Source organism: Rhinolophus hipposideros (genome assembly GCF_964194185.1).
Source record: "Rhinolophus hipposideros genome assembly, chromosome: 14".
Lineage (NCBI taxonomy): Eukaryota > Metazoa > Chordata > Mammalia > Chiroptera > Rhinolophidae > Rhinolophus > Rhinolophus hipposideros.
In genome coordinates, this window is record NC_138060.1 from 17748290 (window position 1) to 17769200 (window position 20911).

Genomic DNA, 20911 nt, shown 5'->3' on the forward strand with positions numbered 1-20911 from the left:
AAAACTATTTACAGCATTTAGTGTTAAAACGCTTGAAGGGGAATTTCATGGAAATTATATAATCACATGCAAACTAGCAGGATGGAATAGTCAACAGTGGCATTGTCTCCTCCTTTATTATACTAGGACCTTTTTTTTTTTTATGATCCTAGTGTAACTTACACAATACATTTCAAGAAGGATGGGGCATACGTAATGGAATAGAATCCTCTGGATAAGTGTGCCTTTGTTACATATTTCTGAATATGTGGGGGGAGGGCTTATTGGAATTACCTATGTGAAAGAGGGGTTTAATTGTTTGTTGGAGGAAGGGATACTTATTATGCTCCTAAAGCTTTTTTTCAGATGGCTCTGTTTCCTTTTCACTTCATGTCGCTAGCATTCCAGAGAAGTTCAGATTCCAGGTGTTCAGGAGTCCAACTCCAGGGGGCACCATGTATATAGTATATATACATGATATATATACATGATATATATATATATATTTATATATGTATATATATATGAGAAGGGTTCTCTGGAGCCGTGCAGTGAGGTAGCTCGACCAGGACCCCACGCCCACCCCTAGCTGGGCCTTACCCTTGTACTTGAACCTATGTGCCCGCAAGCAATCTCGATGCTGCAGAAGACGTGCACACAGGACATCTCAATTTCTGCAGCCAAGTGCAGAAAGGAACCAGTTCGTGTGACACTCTCAAAAATGGTTCTGTTTGGAGATCAGCAAAGTGGGGAGAGCTATTAATTTTAAGTCATTATCTTGTCTGTCTGTGGTTTTAGTGTGATTTGGTTTTATTTATTCGATTCTCATCCCTCTGCTTCCCTGTCCCCCACCCCCACCACACACACATACATACACACACACCACACACACACACACCACACACACATTTACCTGCCCCAGTATACTTGGCTTCCTGCTAACCAGGTCTCTTCATTCGCATTCTCACTCCCTACCCTTTGCTCCTTGACTTTTCCCCTGAAGGGTGAGTGTGAGGTTTTATTGGTGCTAGAAGTCCACCCTGGGCTTGAGATGGGAACAGAAAGCACTCTAGGGGCAGAAAGAGGGATTTGGAGCCACACTGGGGAAATGGGTCACACGGGGACCTGCTGAGATACCAAACAGGCTTGTTTTATCACAGAGACACATATGCTAATATGGCCTGCTAGAAACAGGGCACCAGATCATATCTATCTGCGTTGTGAATGACATTTCTTACAAAAGCTTGTCTGGCCCCAGCTACTTTTCCAGAGGTCTTTAATCATACACTAAAGGACTTGGCTGCTTGGTTGACCCTCTTATGTTTGTCCACCGACACTAGAGGTTGTCACAGGGTAGAAATCATGGCTCAGGGGTGGTGCCCTTTCCAGAAGAGTTAGCATTCCTTGAGGAGTGTCTGGCTAATATATGTCATCAGGACCTCTGATACACCTTTCTCATTGCTACTGTTAGGAAGATGGTGATGGCCTCCCACTTTCACATCCTTCATCTCAGTGACCACTGTAAGCAACCACGGACATAGAGGCAGACAGCCTCATCCTTGTCTACAGATGAGAAATCCAGGCCCTGGGAGGAGGTGGGAGGACGGTAAACTTGACTCGAGTCCTGCTGGCTCTTTGCTCCTTCATCTAATACTCGGAGCGCATACTCCATGCCAGCCACTATGCTGGGCTTGGGGAAGACCATGGTGGACGAATCAGAACCCCTGCCTTCAAGGAGTTTGCTGTCTCGCCCTAGGACAAAAATTCAGGTCATCTGATGTCTCATTTAGTTCTTCTCTGGACCACGCCAATCAGAATGTGACAGATAAAAGGTAGTTAGAACTTAATTAGGGGCCCATGACTAGGAACTTACTCTATGGTGGGTTCGCCATGAAAATAAAATACCCTTGCCCAGAAGGATAAATGTCTGGTTTTCAGTCAGAGTCAGCAAAGCTGTAAGGCTCCCTTTTTGCACTCTCTCAATCAGAGGAGAGTGAATCAAGGGTCCTGGTGTGAGTAGGCTGACTTCGGCGATAGAAATGTCCAGAACCCCTGGGCCAGCTGCCATTTTTGGAGAGGTGTCCCAGGGCTAGGACCACGATGCTCTCCCCTGTACTGGAGATTTGTAATCCGTAATCATTAGCAACTCATATATGAATATACGCATTGTTATAAATACAAGTCCCAGAATGTAAGAGTCTTGAAAGGCTGGGGAGTCTTCCCCAATTGGTTACAAACTCTACACATAATTGCACAAGCATAGATACTACTGTCTATGGAGTGGAGTTACTTCTTAGGAAAAAGTGACAGCCTTATGTCAGTATGTGACAACATAAGAGTCTAAATAATGGATCGATTTGGACAAGAATTGAACTAAATGTCTGTAGTGTACTCATGTTAGCTGAATTGACTTAAAAAGAGGGGAGTGAGAAGTCCCTTCCAGGGATTCCGGCCCCGACTTCCCTGTGGCCCTGAAGGGTGACCAACAATGCCTTCTGGAAGAGGGGCTACAAATATTGACATTGTCTCCTAAGATCTATCAAGGGGGCAGAACATGAAAACAAAGAAATATAAAAAAAATCCGTCACTTTGCTACTTTTCCAGAGAAACTCATTTTTCCTTAGGAAATTCAATTTAAGTATTGCCAGGTTTGCAGAATTAGATTCTTTTTCCATTTCTTCCTGGTCCCTCTCTCCTTTACGATGATTTTGCTTTCTCCTCAGGAGAAACTGAATCCAAGGGTTATAAGTCTAGACTAGCATTTCCCAAAGTAACTCTTGGAACATGAGTCCCATGAGGAAAGTCTTGAAACAAAGATTCAGTGGGCAAAGAATTTGGGGAAAGTGCTGCTTATTATAACTCAATCTTGGAGAGTCTTGGTGCAATTAGCAGATCAAAGGATCTAAAAAAGTCATATAAGAAAGAAAGCTCTCCAGTTTTATTTAATCCAGCATTTCCCAGACTTATTTGATCATAGATTTTTCTTTTCTTTTCTAGTAACATCTGTGCTCTGAGAAATACTGTTCTCAGAGTATCAGGTGAAGAAAGCGACTACCCAGTTTAAAACATGGCTGATCTAGTTTCCAGCAGTGTTTTTCATCAGAAGGTGGAATTTTGAAGCAATTTCCCCTATGCTTTGCATAGCAGAAAATGAGAGTGCCCCTTTCATTTATTTCTTATGATATCAATACCTTTTTAAAGGGTGCAACATCTAAGAACGAGTTATCCCACCAAAATCCCAATATATCTGAACTAAGGGAGCCATTATAAAGATGAGGACCCAGGAAAGCAAGGATAATCATAAATACCAGCCCCTTAGGGATTGAAAATGAGTGTGATGAGGAGAAGGGAGGATTTGAAGAACACGTAAGAAAAATCAGGAGGGTGTGGCAGTCCAACAGTTAATAGTTGGTGGCCTCTGACCCCCCAAGATGGTCGTAGCCCTTGAGTGTGTCCGAGTAGAACATTCAAACAAATCCCAGTAATGCCTTTAGGAAATGCTTCAAGCCAAGAAAATGGCACAAGGGCAGACAACAAATATTCCACATGACACAAGCTGCTGGTGGGCTTTGAGAAATAATAAAGGCCAAAGAATAAATGGAACATGCTGGAGACACATTAGTGATTTTGTTGACAGTGAAGTTACCGAGACTGATCTTAGAACAGTTATGTGGAAACTCAGCTTCTCCTAAATGCCCTCTATACCTGTCGTGATCAGTAGCGTCTGCTCTTTTATTGAAGTAGCATCTTTTCTTGCCTTATGAATGATGTCAGGTCTTTTTACTTTCCTTTTTCCAGGCATCATATGATTTTTATTGTTCCAGGAAAAGTCATACTTTATTAGTCTCCTTCCGGTGGCTCCCAGGTATGGAACTAACCCCATGGATAAGGAAAACACAGCATCGGAGTGAGCACCACACTCTAGCCAACTGAAAATGCCAGGCCTTGTTTAAGCTGTCGTGTCGTACCCAGGACTTACATTTCTGTGCCTGGGTTTTGGGTTAGGTGTCGAGCCTTTCAGGGCCTGGATCTCATTGCATTTTTTGTGGAAAATGCACTTGTTTTTCTTAAAGCGTCAGCCACTCTGATTATGATTTGTAAAGGCTTGAATAGCAAAGCACCTAAACACTTTTTGGCTGGAAACCCCAGAATATGTAGCCACTTTCCAAGCCCAGAACTCACCTCTCCTCACTCTCCCTCCTTTGAATGAAAATGCTCCCTCGCAGGAGTTGAGAAGCTCGAAAGATTTTCACTATCTTGACTTTTGTATTCCATTTAAAATTAAATTTCCCATTTTGTTTATAGAAATCTTACTTCTAAAGAAGAGCTACAGAGCCCAGGAGCATGGAGGCGTAATATTGATTAAATTGATAATGAAAAAAAAATTTGGTTGCATTTTATATGTTATTCATACTCTTTGTTTCATATTGCAAAGCACATCCCTACCTGTCTGGCCTATAATAGGTACTCAATAAATGTTTGTTGAATGAGGTGTTTCCATAGCATCTTTGGGAACTAGGAAGGGCAGATGGGTGTATCTCAATGGTAAAGATGAAAGATCTCCAGCTAAAGAAAGTGGAGCTAATTATCCAGAGTCACACCTCCAAAAATCCCCAGGCCCAAGACGCAGACCTGAGCCTCTGGGTGCTGTATATTGGTGGCAAACCAATATGGGTGTCAGTATGGAAGTATTTCTGCAACCACATAATTAAATATGGTTGAATGGCTCTAATATCAAATTTGCCTCTAATGCAAATGTGCTTTTCTCTTTCCCATTGAATTGTAGTAAATGTTATCCTATTTTGATTGTTTTTTCAAAGTTGAATTGAAATGTTATTTCATCAGTTCTCTCTCCATTTGCCTCAGCTTTCATTGTTCTTCTGTTTTGTGGCTTTATTCCATTCGTTTTTCCATTTCACCTGTTCCCCTTTATTCTTCTCTGTTCCTGCTGTCCTTGTGCCAAACAACATGTGGCTTTCTGCAACTCTCCCACTGCCATGTAATCACCAAAGTGAGATGCTCAAGGAATGGAGAGCATGGCACACAGAGGCAGGGACATCTCTCTGGGTTACAGAAGGACTTTGGCCTTGGATGGCCAGGACCCATATTCCTTTGTTCACTCACCCATGAGTCTCTGTACACCCAAGGGCCTGGTACAAGCCAGGCCCCCAGAGCACAGTAAAGCATGCTTCACTTGGCCGGGGGCTATCATCAGATCAGCCAGGGCTCTGGGGGTGCTTTCAGGTAATGATCTTCCTATGGCAGAAGCTGGGTTTTCCATTTTGCAACCTTAACTTTAATATCCACGCTGCTAATGTAGTTCTAGAAAATTGATTGCCCTAGTCATAAATATTACCCATTCCTCTTGGCAATTTCCAAAATCTGTCCGTAGATGTAAATAATGGCCTTTGGTCCTTTCCCTGCTGCTCCGGGTTACTATGTGGCCCTGGCACATGTTGGCTTTCACCTGAGACAGGCGTTTGTACCACTGGACATCTTTCAGGGCACTGACAGTCTACTTCCATTGTCTTTGGAAAATTCCCATAGAATTCTGCTTGTGACACAGGTCATTTTGCTATAAACCACAAGTAACTTGGTTACGAAAGAACTCAGACCTAGGTTTGGCCTCCTTTTCAAGCCAGTGACATAGGACAGATGTAGAGACTACGTTAAGACATAACAAAATTACCCCAGTGACCTCACCCCTGCTGGCTGCACCTGTGCTGTGCTTCAAGGGGCTGCAGCCTTGATTTCTGGTCCCAAAACATGTCCACTCTCCCCATAAGGTAGCGTTAGCTTGGAAAATAAACCCAGGGTTCCTGCCCTCTCACCCTCCCACCTTGTCCACACTGCACACACTGAGCCTTGGGGACCTGCTGTCAGATGGAATTGGTCTGCAGAGCGTCACCGCAGTGGGGGGACTTCTAGCCATCCCTGAAATCAGGTCCTGTTTGAGGTGGTAGCTGGAGGCAGGTAACAATATTGGCAAGCCCTTCCCCCACCCCACCGCCCTGTGTATTTTGGCCCCAGACCTACATGGTAAAAGCCACCTCCTGGCTTTTCTCCTCCTCCTCCCTAGGGCCTGCATTTTCTATTTGGTCAAGAAGGAGTTGGTGGCATCTCATTGTCCAACAGGAAAATGAAGGAATCACAGCAGCCCCTCCCTGCGCCCTGTTACTTCTCAGAAAGCCAACTTAAGGCCTTTTGGATTCCTTACCCTCAGCCCCTCTCTGTGAAATGCTGGGCAGGGGTTTGTGATTGATGCCCTGCTTTCCTTGCACTTTCACCAACAGATTAGCCAAAGTGCAGCCCTTTGAATTGTAACAAACACATGAGGGGTTTAACTTGCTCCATTGCCCCCAGAAGATGGATTCTGAATATAGAGTTGTTATTCCTAGCTTTTGCTTAGGGTGGAAAAAAAAAAGAATTTATTTTATGTTTTGAGGTTAAATGAATGTGGGATAAATGTATACATAGTGTCCTGAGTGTATATATGTACGTATCGCTATATGTCAGATGAACTGAGTACTTTTCCACATATGGAAGAATTTCTCAAGATCATGTTCAACTAGAAATTTCTCTCCCTAACTTCCCCAGAGTACATGTTTGAATATACATTATATATACATATAATATGTATGTGTGTAAATACATTTTCATGTTTCCTACATAAAACTTAACCACTCATCAGAGCTTAGTACAAACGTATAGTTACAGCACAACCGAAAAAAATGAGTGTTCAGTTCCCCATGACGGTAACCTAATAAGAAAAATTACCTGTGTTAGGTTTTTAATATCAGATTCCCATCCAAGTGAGTATGTCTGAAGCTTGCCCGAATAAGAGACAACAGAGTTTTTTGTGTTGCAAATCCAATTTCAGCTTCATGTAAGGATAAAGCTGTCAAATTAAAAAACCCATGAAGAAACCTCTTGTTGGGCTGATGTTTATTGGATGGGAGAAGGGTTCAGAGATTTCAACTGTTCCCAGTCTTGGGCCAGTCCTGTCAGAATCAGAGCCAAAGATATTCTGGGATGCATTTTGAAATAAATCCTGTGAGCCACTTGCCTCTTTTCTTTCCATCTACAATAATTAATTATTTTTTAAAAATTGAAATATAATTGGCATTTAACATTGTATTGGTTTTAGGACTACACCATGTTTGATACATGTATATGGTGTGGAATGATTGCCAAATAAGTTTAGTTAACATCTATCACCACACGTTGTTATAGGTTGGGTTTTTTTTTTCTTGTGATTCTTGCCTCTTTTCTGATACTTTTTTTATCTTAAGTAGATCGAAAGATGCTGTGTTTAAAACTCAACAGATATTTTTTTAAAGTCCTTGAAATAGATAACTCAAATGTCACTTTTTTCCTTACCCGTCAAAGACTCAAAATACCCAAAGCTACTAAAACACAAGCCACAAGGTGTATGGGATTTCTGACCACTAGGAAATAAAGGTGGCAGTTTATTTGTTTGCTTATGTTTAAGAGCGGGAACTCTAGAATGACCCTGTCATGGCTCTCTGTGAGGCCACAGGTAAAGAAGGAAATGAGGACAAATGTCTGAAGTGTTGTTGTGGGAGGTATTCAACTGCTCCTTCCTCTCCCAGCAGTTACGTGCTCACCCAACCATTACAAGACACAGAGGAGGAAGGGAGGCGGGGGGGCAACACACAGCCTTTGGGAAGCTGGCTTTGCAGATGAGCAGGTTATGGCGAAAGCTCTTTAATCTGGGCGTGATGTTAATTCCTCACATGTAAGCACAGCAGGGCACGATTTGATAAACCCTGCCAGGTAGGGTCTTCACTGGAAGGGAAAAAAGGCAGAGCTGCTTAATGCGTCTGGATCCTTCTGATAGAAAAGGATTTTTCCTTAAAAGAGATTTGAGCCTATTGACTATTCCAGCCTTACGCTATTTTGGGTAAAGTTATCCCACCCCCCTTTACTGATTACTCTTAGTTTGAAACCTTGTTTGCAGTATTAGGGTTTCATTAAGAGATTTGTTGCTGTACCTTTTGAGTCAACAGAGGTTTTCAGACATAGCCTGCACTCCCCAGTTTGTAGATTAGGTGTAACTCATCTGGGCAACATGGGAAGGTTGATTCTTTTTCAACTTGCTGCTTTAATTCAGTCACCTTTGTCTCTGAGGCAGCACTTCAGCTCCCCCACTGAAAGGAGGTGTCCAACCTTGAAATGTCTTGAAGCAGGGAAATCCATTTGCTGTTGCTAAACACCATTGCCTCTCTTTTTTTCTTGAACTGATGGAATAAGGATCATGTTTGACTCACACACTCCAGGTTCTCGGTGTACTCTGAAGATAACGGGATAGCAGAGGAAAGAGAATTGGAAACATCCTTTACACGTACACTGCACACCCAGATATTCTGAAAACTACCTTACTTACAGAACAATAGCATTCTAAAAATTGTTTCAGCATCTAAATATTAATGATCTGAATAACCTCTAGCTTTGAATCGCTCCCAGAGGCCCAAATGTGTAAAGATGGTTTTACACACTATCGGATCTTTTTCACACACACCCTTTTTGCCTTTGGCTTTAGTGCAAAATCAAATAATTCGTTGTAATAGTAACAAACTATCAAATGCTACCAACGGGGGTGATATGTCTAGTTATATTTGTATATGCTAGATCTACAAAGTAGTTTGATTTATTCTCCAATTTAATTCACTTGGCAACCTTATGAAGTGTCAGGGTCAATATATGATCCCATTGTATTTCTGAGGCAACTGAGGGCATGCCGTGTCAAGAAGTTACAGAATTTGGTTGCCCATTAGCCAGGAAATGGCAGAACCAGATTCATGTTAAAAGCACAATTTTCACTCTGTTTAACAAAACCAAGCGTTAATGCCTGATGGATGAGGGAGGAAAAATGAAGCCAGTCTCCACCTCCGCCCCTTTTTTATGGCTATCTGGCAATGGCTCAGCTTTAAACAGATGTTGACTTTGGGCTCTGAAACAATATTGTTGGCCAACTTCGAGCCTTCCAGCATTTCCATCTTCAGCTGGGTATCTTATATCTTTCAGCTGAGAGCTGGCGCCATGCACCAAATTCTGGTTTGCCAGAATTGCTTTTGCTTGAAGGAAAGAGAAAACTAGTTTCTACAAGTCACCCCACAATGATGGTCCAAAAGTTGAGATAATTCCTAAAGATGCTGCATTAGAAGTGAAGGAGACAGCCGCTATAATGTTTTCAGTGGCTCGCCAGAAAGGACTCCAATGGCTGCCCTTCCTCCAGGTATCCTGTGAGGTGAGCTTGGTGAGAAGAGTCAACCCAGTCTGCACAGGCTGACAGTCTCTGCCTCCACCTGGAGAAACACCCAGTATGTCTTATAAAATATGGATGTCTCCTGTCATGTTCCACCCTCAGCCAGGGATGTTCAGCTTTCACCAACTGAGATCAGAAGAATAAACCAGAGATGTGGCTAGTGCAGTGACGAGGGGGATGGAGGCATTCTGTGGAGAAACAAATAAACACAATCTTGGCAACCCTAAGGAACTCTGGAATCCAGGCAACATTCCCTCTCAGAGGAGTCGAGTCATTCGGAAAGCAAGACCCCAGCCCTCCTTCCTTACTCATTTGGAAATATTTAAGTTGCCAGGCCAGACAAGACACTGGGAGGCAGAGTGAGGGGACAGAAAGTGCTGCCTTTTTCCTCAGGGACCTTGACATTTGTTTGGGTGCTGATGACATGTGCATCTAAGGGACACATGTGGTTGCACTTGAGCTGTTCTTTCTTCTAAGAGCCAGAGGGACCCTACCTAAGTTGTACCATCTAGCTCCATCCAACCAGGATCTTGAATGGCTTGCAAAGCAACGGTGCAAAATCCAAAGTACTTCCGAGCTGAGCTAAGCTTGGAACCAACAAGTGCCTTCTGAGGTCAAAATGCACTCTTCTTTCTGTGGCTTCCCAGCTCATCTGTTGGAAGGCTCTACCTTTGTGCTCAGACAGACTGGAATTTGACCCTGGCTCCAAACTCCTGGCCAGTGGCCTTCGGTGAGCCACCTGAACTTTCTCTTCGAGCCCTCCTTTCACATCTGCACAGACAGCCCGCCGACAACACCTGTGTCATGGGGCTGTAGTGAGACTCAGAGAAGAAACACAGGAAGATGTCACACTCTCTCTAATGTGGAGCAGGTGCTCATACCTGCTGGCTCAGTTCTAGCCAGATCAGAAATAAGCTAACATTTATATTTAAACAGCACCAACCAGGTATCTGAATCTGGATAGGACGTTCCTGTTCTTTGGGGAAACTTATCTGCAAATGGGCCACACAGGCTGTACCAAATACAACTCGTGTAAGAATTTGTAGCCATTCCTGATCCGGACCTCATCACCGGAACAAAGACATCTATCCGAGGGCTAAGCATGTTCCAGGAGGCAGGAGAAATGAAAGAAAGAAATGGGAGGTCTTCATAGGAAGGTTTGGTCTTGACCCTGAGAGAAAACTTACTAGTGCCTCACCTCCCCCACAAGGCTTGGGGTCCCTGTTTTCCAGGCTCACACCCATCATTTTCCTTTACACATGTGTCCGTCTTTCCCAGCTCTGGCCAAGCCTTCCGTTGGATATTCCATGAGGGATTACTTTGGCTGAACCTAGGTGCAGGGCAAATCATAAATCCCACCCTGTGAGCCTGCTTTGGTGACTCGTGTAGCCAAAGTTTGCCGAGTCCTAGGGCTTAAAATTTTCAAAAAGTGTCAGAGAAGCCATGAACTGAAATAGAGGTGGGGGTGGGTGTGGTGACTGTCCCCACCAGACCCCGTTAGAACCAGGACAGTCTCCTTGCATCTCTTCCCACAAGGAAGCCAGGATGAACTTGCCAGCAGAGACAGCCTCTGACTTCTCACAGAGGCAATGGGCTGATTTGAAGGTTAACACTTTCATAATTTCACTCTCATTTCCAGCTAGGACAGGTGTGACAGTGATGTCCCCTTTGGGAACTTTTTTCAAGAAAAAAGCTGGCTATCAACTCAAAGAGAATTGCAGGTGTGTGTGTGTGTGTGTGTGTGTGTGTGTGTGTGTGTGTGTGTGTGTGTGTGTGTTTTGTTGTTTAAATCCAGTGATGGGCCAGGGCTTGCCTGTTGGCTGTACCTAATACTTCACAATAGAGACCAATTAAAGGTTTACACCGGGCCATTTATCATGTCAGATTATAGAGTTCCTTCCCAGAGCTTCTCGGCTGGGGCTTATAAATGGACCCACAACAGCGGAGTCTCCTGTCTGGTCAGCGATGACTCAGCCTTTGCCCTTAGATCTTGTCATCAACGTGGCCCCGTGAGCGGCCCATATAGTGAGGAATTTTGTTTTATCACAGTATTTAGAGAATCGCATCAGGGCCTGGGACTGCGGGATTGCCATCAAGGCCTCATCTCATCTCTGGAGCCATAGACACATCCTAAGGTTATTTGACAGTTAAGCCTCTCTTCACTTTGAAATTTGCTGTGTTTTGTGGTCACTGCGCTCTGGCCTTCAGCCCGCCTTGGATGTTCCCATCCCCAGATGCTGTGGACAAAAGCACTTGGATGAGTGATGGGCGAGAGGCTCTCTTCCCATCCGGATATTTTGGCAACTCCTGGTATAGCCATCACTCAAGAAAAACACACAAGGGAGCAAACAACAGGCAGCATCCAGAGAAGACACTGAAAAGTTGATCTGGAAACAGGAAAACAAGGAGAGGACACAGACTCTCCCAGGCCTAGAGATACCTTTTAAATTCTAAATATTTCTAAGTAACTTGGCATGAAGTTTGGGATCAAGTGATATCTGTTTCTTATTTTTTGGTCCCCCAATTTACATTTCTGTGCGGTAAGATTGCTGAATGAATTAATATTTGCATCCAGAGATGCAGGCAATTGCAGGAGTCAAACAGCTGTGAACGTATGGAAATACTTGGAGCTCCCTCTCTGATTAGCTCCTGCAGTTTTGTTTTTTATTCCCCAAGCAGACACTCACTCTGACCCAGATCACTTGGTGATTAGGGTCAATTCATGTTTAAGCTTTGAAGATTAGAGACCAGAAATGGTCACCACTTCCCTTTCTATTTTCTTCTTAAAACTTTAAACTTCAGAAACTAAAAACTTGAAAAAAGTATATAATATTCTGGGTTCACTAAAGGAATTTACCCACATTTCTGCCATGTTAAATGTTAGCAGAGTTTATATTGGACTGTCATATTTCTTTACTTTATTCACTAGCATACAAGACATCGATCTCAACATCTGGTTTTTAATAACCCTCGACATCTGGGAGCTCCTTTTTATTCCTATGGTGGACGAGGCACAGTAGTGATATTGGCCGTGTATATTTTCAAGCTATAACTCCTGTCTGTTTCAATCATAATTAATTACCACTTTTTAATATATTTAATTTGCTAAAAGTGATTTGCATTAGACCACATTTCACTGTTAAGAAAATAGTGGTAGATTTTGGTGGCAGTGGCTTTTTTCTTTCTTTCTTCTTTCTTCTTTTTTTAAAAAATTTAAAACCCTGTGTGAATGGATTTCAAACAAACTGAATGTATACATGCTATTGGGTTTTAAATGCAAAATGAAATAAACTGCTCTGCAAGGAAAGTGATTTTTACAGCCATTTAGAAGTCTTCAGCAGAGGTTATAGGCTGTGTTTTGGGGAAAGCCTTTTATTTTGTTTTGTAACTGTGGCAAATCACAGCATCTCTCTGTGCCTAGAGTTTCCCTATAGCAGTGAGTCTGGAGTCAAAAACTTGATAATGAAAGCTCAGGCCTCCATCCAGAGAAATATACTTGCACACATACCCACAATGTTCTGCACTGAATTTCAACAGGTTACTGAACCCCTGGAAACCCATTTATGGATGGCTGAGGGTCCCATCCTGTAGATTTTCCTTCTTTATTATCATAAAAAAGGGACATCAACTTTGCTTTTCTCCAGGAACTGAAAGGAAGTTTAATGAATGCAAAAAATATGTGTTTCTCAAGTTATGTAGGGAAAAGAGTAGTTTATTGCCAAGAACAATTACTAGACTGTGAAGAGATAAATCAACACAGGTAAATTTTACATGAGGAGACCCAGCGGAAATGATCAATTGTAGCTGTTTTGTTTTTTCCAGAATATCCTGTCTAAACTATCAAGAGCAAATTCATACCACGCTGTCCAATTCAGACAGTGTGCAAATCTCCTGACTGACTTCAGTTGGGCATGCTTAGCCCTCTGTGGCACATAGACCACTTTTGGCTGTCTGGTGAACTCTCTGCACCTCTTCTCAGGATAATCTTTTCAATGCATAAAATAAAATACAAAGAAACACAAAGGAAACAAATTATATGAAAATTCAGTTCAAGACCACAGATCTAAATCCTGGAGTAGATGAAAATTACCTTTGCCTTTTGGCAGGATTGGATTGGACTGTATGACATGGTTGTTTTTCGAGATCAAAAATGGTCATAAATTAGCATTTTCATATTACTCCACTCAATAGTGCTAACAACTTAAGCAATGAGGATCCAAATCGTGGAAAAAACAATATTCCAAGTTATTTTTTTTTCCTAGTCCTGATTTTTAAAACAAAGAAGCAAATTATGGCAAAACCTGGTTTCGTCAAGGAATTAAGACAGCTCCCAAATTGTATGTGAGACCAGAATATGAACCCACCCAGTCTTCTACACGTTGTTTCCATCCTTGCAGTAAACAGTGAGAATTGTTCAAAACAGGACCTGGTGTATGTTCTTCTGTCTCCCTGCCTATCTGCCACTTCACTATGTGGGGAAAGTGGCCCGAGCCATTCAGGAAACCTTTTCAACAGCGCAAGAATTCAGACCAAATAAGTTTCAGGTTATCCACAGTTGAACACAGTTTTAAGTTAAACAAAATTTTCTTTCTACTAGCATTCTACTGAATTGAAAGTTTACTCTCCTTTCTTTGAAACTTATTTGATTGCAAATGTATACTCATTCCATGTCAGGCACATCCTCTTTTATGCTGAGAGCAAAATAGAACCTGACAAAGGGAGATCACAGCACGTTTGAGCCTTTGAGAAATAACCAATGTGACTTAATCGCATGCTACAAAAGTTTGTTCCACCCAAGTCGATCTTTTTTTTTAAAATGCTTCTTCAGCCTTTATTGATATTTTAAGCTTATGAGAAATTAAGGGTATTTGATTACTGTAATTACTTCTCTGCTTACTTAAAAGGTTTAATCTCCTCCTCAGGCATTTGCAATTCATATTGCATGCTTTCCAAAAAAATAATCATCTGGTAATGTAGACTAATTTTAATCTTCTAATCCAATCTTGACACAGAGTCAGCGCTGGCTAGGTGGAATGTTTTTGTGTGGGGGTTGCCCTAGATGCAAAACTCAATAATGTCTTTGACAAGTCGGTGAGGTGGAACTTAAGTTAATATGGATTTTTTTTTTCTTGCACTTTAAGATTGAAAAACAAAGTTAAGATTGGTGTGCCTTTCCAGTGCCTCACGGTGTAACTAACCTTCTCTTCTTTCATTCCGGTGCTCCCCTCCTCTCCGTGCACCTCCCTACCCCGGGCCGGCCTCAGGATGACGAGGAGGGCATATGGGCATAGCCGGGCCTGTAAACCAAAGTTCCAGTTTTGTTTTGAGGGGTGAGAAACCATCTTTTATATCATTTTTCTTTAAAAAATTGCATTCTAGTGTTGTATTGTGTGCGTGATCAATTGTGTTCGCTGATGTCTGTGACTGTACCCTGTGCTTGCTTCTGTGTTCTGTGACTGTCCCCGAGAGCCCCTCCCGCCTCCCCTGCCCCCCACCCTTGCCCCCCTGAAACCACGGTATTGCTCTGCCTTGTTGGGGCTGGGTTGAGCACAATTCAAAATGTTTCTTTGTTATTTAAGATGTAATCTATGCCCTCCCAGGGTGTATACACACTTTTAAGGGCATGATTGTGGACTTGAATTGTCACAGTTCTCCAGTCGTGGTTTTCAGCCCACTGCTTGCTTTTGCCAGATGTGCCAGTGTGGTGTGACTCTCACATCCGTCTGGTGGTGTCAAATGTTTGGCGAGGAATAAGGAAAATAAAAGCATATGTCTTCATGGAGCTGAAACTATCATCTCTAAGAAGCCCGTTTAATGGACTATACTGTCCCTTCTATGGCAGTTCTGAAGATAACAGAGGATCAAGGCATAGTAATGGTGAATGAGTAACTATACCTCTTTGAATGAATTAGATTAGAAATATTAATATTGGCAGGTCTCAGTGGCATTATATCTGTTGTTTTCTTTTCTTTTTTTTTTTTTTACAGTTGTGCTTCTGCGGAGCTTTGCATTATAAATGTCATGCATTGCATTTTTCAGAGGGTTGTGCTCTTTTAAAAGTTGACTTTTAGCTACTAAGAACCCACCTTTTATTTCTGTCCTGTCTGCATTATAATGGAATGGCGGTGCATGTAATTGCCACAATTATAAATGGAACATTGAACTCTAGCGACTTTTGCTGCTGGGAATCACCTCTCTCCAGGATACTGCAGGCTGTTTAACACAGGCCCCACCTCCCTGGAGTTGAATATGCCTGTGGTTACATTGAATATTCTGTTGAACTTGATGACATTGCATATGCCATTTTGTTCAGGACAAGGAATGTGGTAGATTGTGTACCATGGTGATTTCTGATGGTCAAAAAAAAAAATACTCAGTGTGTCGTTCTTCTTCTGGGTCAAACATGAAATGTCACAGTGCCGGAGAATCACCAAGTCTGTGATTAGAGAGGCAAGTCTGTGGGATAACTTAACAGGTGTGTCCTTCCTCAAGTCTTGCCTTCATATGTCATGGCAGTCATGCTCCAGGTGAATTTTAAAACAATAACTGGTGTGTTTTGCCTATGGGTGACGGTGCCATTGGTGTATTTCATTGCTTGGTTGAACCTGTTGTAAATCCCACCAATGAGTCAGATTGCAATCTCCGATCCAACAGGGAATACACAGGGGGTTGATTTTCAGATACAGTATCTTTCCGTGTAGTAAAGATGTAACACCTAGATCCATTGGCTGCCAATAGAACCTGCTTCCTGGTCACATCAGAGTATCTCCTTTCTTCTCTATTTCCTGAGTAAAGGGCAAAACAGCATTGGAATTAACTCTTTCAGATGCAAAGTAGCTCCAAAGGGAAGCTTGTCAGTATGAGGAGGTGGGGAAACCAGAGAAAGTCTTAAGGTTCCCTCTGAGAGGCTCTCTTCGTCTCTAGGGAAAACTTGAAGACAAATATCACGTAATACTCACATAGAAAAGCTAATAAAAGTATAAATTGACCTAAAACCGATATTAAATGAGAAGAAAAGGTTGTAATGTTAAACAGCAAATGTGTGAACCCTGCCCACCGCATGCATGGAGTAGGGAGGCAAAGGAAGGTTCTGGTAGTTTAGCAGTTGCCTTGAGAAGTATGGGTCTTACTTGGGGCTTTTCTATAAAGCTGCTGCTTCTGCCATCATACATGTTAGGGTGCTGGACTGCATTTGTGTCTCCTCCTGAATAGGAAAGATTTTTATTGCTCTTTAACAAGATTCACGACATCTCCTGCCATCTCCTGACACGGGAACCTTGTCATGCCCAGGCCCATGGAAACCCTTGCTTTGCTCAAGGCCAACAGAGACAATGGTGTTGACCCCCTACCCCTTTTATTCCTTCATGAATTTCCCCAAACACCATGTACCCCGAGAAAACAAAGGTCTTCTGAAAATTAGTCAATATGTAATTCTGCTTTAATATGTTGTAATACATTTTATAGGCTTCTGGGGAAAACTACTTATCTTTCTTTATGACTCCTTTAAACAGGTTTGCTCAGATATCTTCAGGCTTTTAAAACTGTATCTTAGGGACTTAAGTAATGAGGTACTGGGGAACCTTCTAGTTTTGAGCAGCCGTCGCGTGTTTTGAGTCACGTTACAATCTGTGGAGCCCAAGGAGACGTTAAATTTATACCTAAGGATGGATAATGGTGGCGCATTAAAAAATAACTGGTTTGAATATTTTGATTTATGGCCCCTATAAAAAGAAATATTACAAGAAGTTCTTTTACTAAGCATCAGTAATGTGCTTATAATGGCATCAGAGGGCTGTGACTTGAACCTAGTGTTTTGGTGCTGAAATGAATCATAACTTAGGAAAAGTTGCTCCAAAAATGACAACAATTTGGAAATAATATAACAACCCTGATAGCTCCTCCCTTTTTTTTTTTTTTTTGCCATTTCTAGATATTAGCCCAGGCATAATTTATTTGTTTCACTGTGATCTTGCAAAGGTGGTGTTTTCTGAGAGCAAAGGGGACTGGGGAAAGTTTGCTTTTCTAAAGAGTTGTGACAGGCCCTAGAGCTAGCCTCCTGCTCCGCCAAACCTCACACCCCACCCAGCGTTAGCAGCATGTAGCCTGTGTAACCCACAGAACCCCAAGATCAGAAGGGCTCTGCTCTTGATTTCATGTCTGCTGTCAGGGTCATGAAATTCTTAGTAATTTTTGAACAAGGGGGCTCACAATTTCATTTTGCACTGGGTCCTACATATTCCATAATCAGTGCTGCTTAGATCCACCATGTGTCCCTGTTCTCTGCTTCCAGCTTCTCTCTATCCTCCAGCCCTAAAAGTTCATCCCCACTCCTCTTTTCTTAAGCCTAGAGCTTACCTTTGGCCTGCCCTATTGTCATGGTTTTCTTGCAGAGAGCCCCTGGGATCCCTTTGCAGCATTCTGTGGCCCTCCTGGGCATCCCTGCAAACACTGTCCTCTCAACCCATCCCACCCTCCACTCTTGATTATGAAAATGTGCGCCTGGAGCCCTTACTGCATTTTTTTTTTTCAATCTTGCTTTGCAAAATACAGGAAAAGCAGGCTACTTAATTCTCCATTATTTTCTTTCTGGAAAATCCACTTGATGTGGCAATCATTTGTGTCAGCAAATAACTCTTCATCTTCATTTAATGGAGGTGCTTTCCTTGGACCCCCAAGCGGCACTGTGGTTTGTGAACATTTAATGAGGTGGGGCAGCGAGGGACCCAATCAAGTCACCTTGTGAGATCCTAGTGCCACAGCTGCCTTGATGTTTGAATGTTCCAGCTTTTACTGGGAACTCTCATAACTGGGCAGACACAGAGAACAAGATCATTTTTATTTCCGAAACCACTAGAAAGGAATAAGTCTTTTTAGATTGAAAACATGCAAATTTCTCGGACCTGATTCATAAAAACACAGATGTGGGCATTAACAAGTTTTGGCAGGGGGCTGTGATGCCAGGAGATATATCCTGTTCAAAATGAAAAACTGGAGCTCTGTGCAAGCGTCATGTGCACAGTGTTGCAGAGAGTGCAAGTATGACTCACAGAGCACTCAGCCCAGGAGGGGGTTTTCACACAGAGAAGCAGCGCTGGAAGGCCTCTGCAACTCCCCGGCATGCCACCCCTCAGGAAGAATGAGGAAGGAGATGTTTTTCTGTGGCCAGAGAATTCATGCTCTGCTTGCCTTCCTTTAGCAGGCAGAGTCTGGGCAGCAGGCCTATACTCATCCTGGGGCAAGAGAAATCCAGTAACTGAGCAAGAAGTCAAGGAAGGAACCCTGGATCTTAGTCTTCTCAACCGAAGTCCTGGTTTCTCTGCAAAGTGGAGCTTTTCTTTTATACCTCTCCTATCAGAACACGAAGCAGGGTTTTTTTATTCAGTATATATATCCTACAACTGAGAAGCTGGTGTCTTCCTCCTTGTGCCATTGGCTACTAAGATTTTTATTCATTTATCCATTCATTTGAGCATTTTCCCCTTACTCATCCATCCTTTCATCAAATGGTTAAATTCTTGGTTAGCCGCTGAGAAACAATGAGTAACATAGATGTGGCTGCTACTCTGTGACTCTTACCGGCTAGTCGAAGGAAACAGACCATATGGGATTAAAAATACGAATGGGGACCTTATACATGTTGATCATTAATTTGATGGAAAACAGAAAGACATTGAGATTAACCAGAGGAACCTACTTCCGAAAGGATGTTCAGTGAGCATCTCTCCAAGGGAGTTCTGTGCCAAGCCTTGAGAGGACGAGAGTCAGGAGGTGTCCGTGCCTGGATGTGTGTGCGTGGGATGTGGTCCCAGGCAGGTGTGCAAAGGGCTGGAGGTGGGGAAGAGTTTTATGGGCGGAAGGACCTTAAAGACTACAACTCTGGGTAAAGAATAAGATAGTAGATGAGGATAAAGGAGTAGGAAGGAGCCAGATCACGTGGGGCTTTTGGGGCCAAGGTGGAACATTTGGGTTTTAGCCTAAGAAAAATGAAAAGAAATTCATTGGATTTTAAGCAGGGACGTGACAGCATTCGCTTTCTGATGTAGAACAACCCTGGCTGCTGTGTAGATGAATCGTCACGGCAGGAAGAGCAGAAGCAGGGGCGGCTTCATCACTTGTGAGAAAATCGATGGTGCTGACCCAGGGTGTCAGTGGGGGAGATGCAGACAGGTGGGTAAATTGGAGATGAGACTGGGACGTGAGGCCAGTAGGATTTGGATGTGAAGGTAAAAGAAGGGACTAAACTGAGAATGCTCCCAGATTTCTACCACGGGGATCAAAGCTGGGGCATATTACTGGAGGGAGGGGGGCTGAGTATGATCCAGAGCTCTGTTTTCCCTAGGTGTCCAGTTGAACTGGGCAAGGGAGAGGCAGGCTTTTGACTTGCCCTCTTGTCTATTTGCATGTATATCAACAGGGGCCTCTGTGGCTTCTGGCCACAGTGACATGCAGGCTGTCAAGTTTACAGCACAGCTGAACTCGAACTTCAAGAGTGTGTGGTTCCTCTGTCTCTCCAAGAAAAGGAGAGAACCTGAGTATCAACGATTGCAAAGCAAAATCAGCACTCCTAGAATAGGGAGGCGTGTGGGGCATAGTGATACAGAAAAATCGAGTTCCCGAAGTTATAAAAGGTTGAAGAGGACCTAGAGAGAGAAGGAAGATACCATTGCCTCTTGCAGTTCCCCTGAACTCCCTAGGCATCAGGAATTCTGTCCGTTAAGGGGCACCTCCTGGGATTTCAGCGGCTTGGAATGAATGACCACCCACCTTGACATTCTGAGTGTACAGTGGACCCTTGAACAATGCAGGGGTTGGGGAGCTGACCCCACATACAGTAAAAAATCTGCATATAACTTTGGACTATCCAAAAATGTAACTACTATGCAGTCATCTCTTGGTATCTGTGGGGACTGGTACCAGGACCTCCATGGATACCAAAATCCAAAGATGCTCAAGTCCCTTACATAAAATGGCATAAAACATTGCATTCCGTCAACCCTCCGCATCCACGGATTCCCACCTGTGGATCAGATAAGTGAACCCATGCTGTTCAAACCTGTGCTGTTCAAAGGTCAACTATTGTTTCCTTCAGAAAAAGCTTTCAGTAATCTGCTGTAAGGAATTAAGATGAGAAATAACCAGAAGTATCCATGAGATGTTTCAGAACCACCACGACAAAGGCGCAGCCTACTTCCAGTTGCAGAAATAATTCCCAGGCAAAGTGAAATGTTTTTGCTGGCTTCTTTTTTTTTGACATTTCTGCTCCTCTGGAAGATAACTGTATATTTCTGTCTTCTAGTCAAGCTCATAAAGCTGTTGTTCTGAGCTATAACTTGAATGTACTACCCAAAGTCCTTGCAATCAATAATTCATTCAAAAATATTTCTTCCTCTTAGTACTGGAGTTGAGGCAATGAACAAAGTACAGTTCCACCCTGGAGGAACTTAGAGTAGTACAAACACTCATAGTACACCGATTCTTCAGCTGGTGTCCACATATCCCCAAGGGTCTGCAAATCCCTTGCCATGTTTAACAGACTTTGATGTGGGTATGTGTGCATTCCCCAAGAAGACAGAAAATATCTATGAACCTCAGCAGATATTCATAGGGGGCCAGTGACTCAAAAAATGTGGAGAACCATTCATC

General features: G+C 42.9%; 1 protein-coding gene across 1 annotated transcript in view; it reads left to right on the forward strand.

The window, feature by feature from the left end:
* ERC2 (ELKS/RAB6-interacting/CAST family member 2) overlaps window positions 1-20911 on the forward strand; it is a 931911-nt gene that overhangs the window by 739841 nt on the left and 171159 nt on the right.